A 4,250-nucleotide genomic window follows, 5' to 3' on the forward strand; every position below is an offset into this window, starting at 1 on the left:
AAACGGTATCTGAATGGGTGCGTTGTTTTCGCTAAACTATACGATTATGTTTTTGTTTACAAATGTATATCTTCGTTGTCAAGACATAAATTTAAACTTGTGTAATGTACATGGATCGAAAAAACAGCTTCTGGAACATCGTCGTTGCTGTTGCTGTTATATGATTAGTGCATTTTATGCTGTATTTGAGTGAACAATACTTACGATTTGTTTTTACTAACGTCATTTTTGCTTTTAGAAAAATATAAACCTAAATGAGAAGCATATACTAAGTTAGAATGTATACTTATATGCAAAGGGCACACATGGATCTTACCGTATCATTACTCATATCAGTATTCCGTGCAATCTCGACTTCACTGTTATTTCCCGCTCGAGCACAAAACTTTTCCGTACCGAATGAACATTTATCAGCAATATTCCGTGTTTCCGTGTCCGCAGTCTTAACATATAAAACGTATATTCGTTAAACTATAAAAATACGTTCATGACTTATTGTCATTCCCAGTTCATTTGAAATTTCTGTGTAGCCCTCTATTAATTGGCCCTGTTTAATTGAACGTTCGGCTGCTTTGTTCACCAATGGTTGTAATTACTTTTACACTTAATACATTATTTGCGTTTTAGGATATATCTTGAATGCTACACATTTTCAGTTAACGATGTAATTTTTATTCTTCATTAATGTTTGGTCCGTGGATATCAGCACCAATTAATATAAAAAAAATTGTAACAAACAGGTGTCGACATATACATATTTCCTATTTTCAAAGACAGGTTTATCAGTGAATGTCTCTTTTTTAAACATGTCTTTTTGCAGGATTCTTTTGACAATTTGACATCAATAATTCTATTTTCATGCAGAGCTTAATAAGAGATAAAGCTGGAATTGAAAACAACGTCAAATCCATCCTATATACGATCATAAACTGGGCTCTGAATACTATATATTTAGTCTTCCTATCGGCTTATCATATTAAGCAATTGTATTCCAATATCTTACCTTTATTCAATATTCTGTGTTAAAATAATTAAATATTTACATGATTAATGATGTTATAAATGACTTTAATTTCTTGTTTTAATTTAACTTCTTTCTTATATTTGCAAGGAATTTCGGCAATTAACAATATGAAAACTATTATAATATAAACAACATCGACCGAATGAAAGTAATCTCAACAACAATCATTTTCATGTCTGCCACACACGAACATTGTCGCAGTGAAAGAACTCATTCCATTTAACAGTTTCATACTTAGTAATTCCCAAATTATCTCTATTTATTCTTCGACAATTGGAATGTCCATGTGAAGTTGTGAAGCCGTCGTTGCCTTCATAGGCCGTAAGTCCTTATTTAGAGCTGACATAAGAAACCAATCAGTCAAATTGAACACATAGTGAACATATGCATAGGAGCCATGTTTATTAGTCTCCTTTCTTGATCGCCATAATGGCTACTCCCTCCATGCACATCTATGATTAATTTCTTTTTAATGCCCTCGAGCTATATACTGATACAACACGTGTTATGTATTTGGGTGTGCTGATAAAGAGTCATGAGCATTTGGTTTCTTTCGTGCCGCCTTCTTATTAACTAAACAAGCCTATCGCATAAACAGTCAGTTCGTTGAATTCCTTTTTTCCATTATTGGTGCACCATAATCTTTTGAAATTCCCATTTTTTCACGTTTTGTCATATGTTTATATCTTATTTCACATTCTGCATGTTAAAAGTTGTTATTAATGCCAGTATTAATTAACCAATATATTATTTATATCTACATAATAATAACTATATTATTATATATATTATATATACTATATTCGAACAGTGTAAGTCCAACTTTATGACTTAATTCCCAGCTTTTATTTTACATTAAAAATTAAAACCGAAATACATGTATGTTTCACTGAGCATGAAGCACGTTTTAGAACTAGAAATGGACTATTGCTCGCCAGACAAACATGTAGGCTCAAGATAAGGAGCATTTTTATTATATTTTCCAAATAAATCAGACATGCCATCATTTATTCGCTTTTCTTGTGATAAAGTAAAACATAAATTGAGACTTTCTATAAATACGGTAATTAAAAAGTATTGTCACTTAAATATAAACGTTACTTTATGTAATTATCCATTAAATGTTATTATGCATCTGAGTATTTGAGATTATTCATTATGATATTAATAACCTGACCAAATCGCACAACGCAAGTGCATTACTGTTATCGATATATAGGCTATATAGTCTCGTTTTTTATTATGTCTTCAAGTTTATTTTAACCACAAATAGCACTTGACTGCTGCTTTAAATGTATGTTACATAACACATGTATTTTTAAAGACGAAGAGCGAATTACCTTGCCATTGAAGTTTTGTTCGATCTTCACAGATGTACATGAACCAGGCAAATTGTTTTCATCGTCAGCGCTAATGCATTGACCGATTGCTTGTGTAACAATTTGATCGCCTTCGATGCTCGTGTTAGCATTGGTATTTTGTAATCCTCGCTCTACAAATGGCACCTCTTCAGCACAACCACCGATAATGGTTGTATGTTTTTCTACATAAATACATATTAAAGTAATAAATGTTAACATAATTTTATATAATGCATTCAGTTATGAATGCGTACACAAGGCATTTATGTCCCAGGTCTCAAGTAATAGTGAAAATTTCTACGTGAAACATAGATAATTCAGTATTATAGTTTAACCAAGTGATACATGGCATTTATATTCGTTATATAAATAAACGGATCCTTTACAGGCACTTAAAATTCGAATGTCCGCTATTTAACAAACTATCACACAAAAAACCACAAAGTGAAAGTAAGAAACACATTATACTTGTCGATGCACTTTGATGTACGAAATAGGGTATAATAAATGTTGTACCTTTAATAATCATGATATTTCTTTAACAAAGCGCTCGGGTTATATAAATATCTACCCCCATTCTTCTATTTTGTATATGTTATAAGGACATTTGATATATCATACAAAATGACACAAAGACAAAGGCTCTTGGTCATTCCTTGATTGTTTGTTGGCCTTACTCTTCACCGAATGTGCCCCATTACTTGACCAATATTTGCAAGATAAAGAGAACATATATGTATTTGTTGCTTTCTTTCTATTGTATTGAAGTAGCAATATAATTTATCCAACTATCCATGTCTATAGCTTCTTGTCTTTATTTCCCAATGTTCATAAGTTTTGTAAGGTTCAAAGTTGCTCATTGTCATTTCTATTTAATAGAGTAATTTACTGATTTAGGCTTTTTAAAAACCGGTCTGCTCATTATTAATATAAAATTGAAATATGCTATATATAGCCTATTCGGATTGGACGTGCGCTTTATACATTATATAAACGGTTAATGAATGTCTTTATTTGTTGCATAGTGTGTGGATATCACAACGAAAAAAGATAATAAATATCAACGCTGTGGTATACTTAAAAGCAAATGTTCAATCAAACGTGCATGGATGTATATCATATTGTCAGGTGATTAACATGTTGATGAAGCGAACAGAACAATTTACCCGATGACTTCTAAAATGATGTATGTTTATAATACTAAAGAATAAATTGTATTATGTTAAGGATTTCATTAAATACATATATTAATAAAAGAACCATGCCAAGCCACTTTTATTGCTCAATCATTTTTCGATCTAATACTCTACTAATAAGGTTCCAACTTTGATGCTTTCCTGTTTAAAGAAAGAAGATTTAAATTACAAATCGTTGTCCTTTACTTACATGAAATGATATACGTTTAAGATTGCAAAATGTCATATTGTAATTTGTAAAGCATATGCACGTCAAATACCTATAAATAAGTGAAATTATGTTTTCAGAAGACTAAATAATAGTTATGATGTTATATGTTGACAAGTTCAATAATAAAGCATTAAGGTAAATTAGGTTTACGTACTTGTCTCTGAAGAATCCGTTTCTGTGGTATCTACCGGTGTTCCGTCATTCTATAAATTAATATATAGCAAAAAATTACTAACAATTGAACATGTGAAAACATTTTCTTATCTGATTGTATAAACATTCGATAAATCCGAAGCGCATAACATAACAGTTTGGCAAGTATTAAAACATGACATGTGTATATGTATCAATAGTACAAAAAATCAGATGATGTGAACATCATGTGTGTGCTACAATATCTTAGTAATGGTGTTAAACCATTTGTTTAAACCAAAATGAAACTATGATAAAATTGTACC

The 4,250-nt window shown here is 30.8% G+C and overlaps 1 long non-coding RNA gene across 1 annotated transcript; it reads right to left on the minus strand.

The window, feature by feature from the left end:
* Positions 1–316: 316 nt before the first annotated feature.
* On the minus strand, positions 317–3,997 carry LOC127837421 (uncharacterized). Its single transcript, XR_008029280.1, has 3 exons — positions 3,947–3,997; positions 2,365–2,567; positions 317–442 (listed from the first exon to the last, which is right to left on the minus strand). It is a non-coding gene; the product is annotated as an uncharacterized LOC127837421 (long non-coding RNA).
* Between the last annotated feature and the right edge of the window lie 253 nt (positions 3,998–4,250).

This window comes from Dreissena polymorpha, chromosome 7 (genome assembly GCF_020536995.1).
Source record: "Dreissena polymorpha isolate Duluth1 chromosome 7, UMN_Dpol_1.0, whole genome shotgun sequence".
Lineage (NCBI taxonomy): Eukaryota > Metazoa > Mollusca > Bivalvia > Myida > Dreissenidae > Dreissena > Dreissena polymorpha.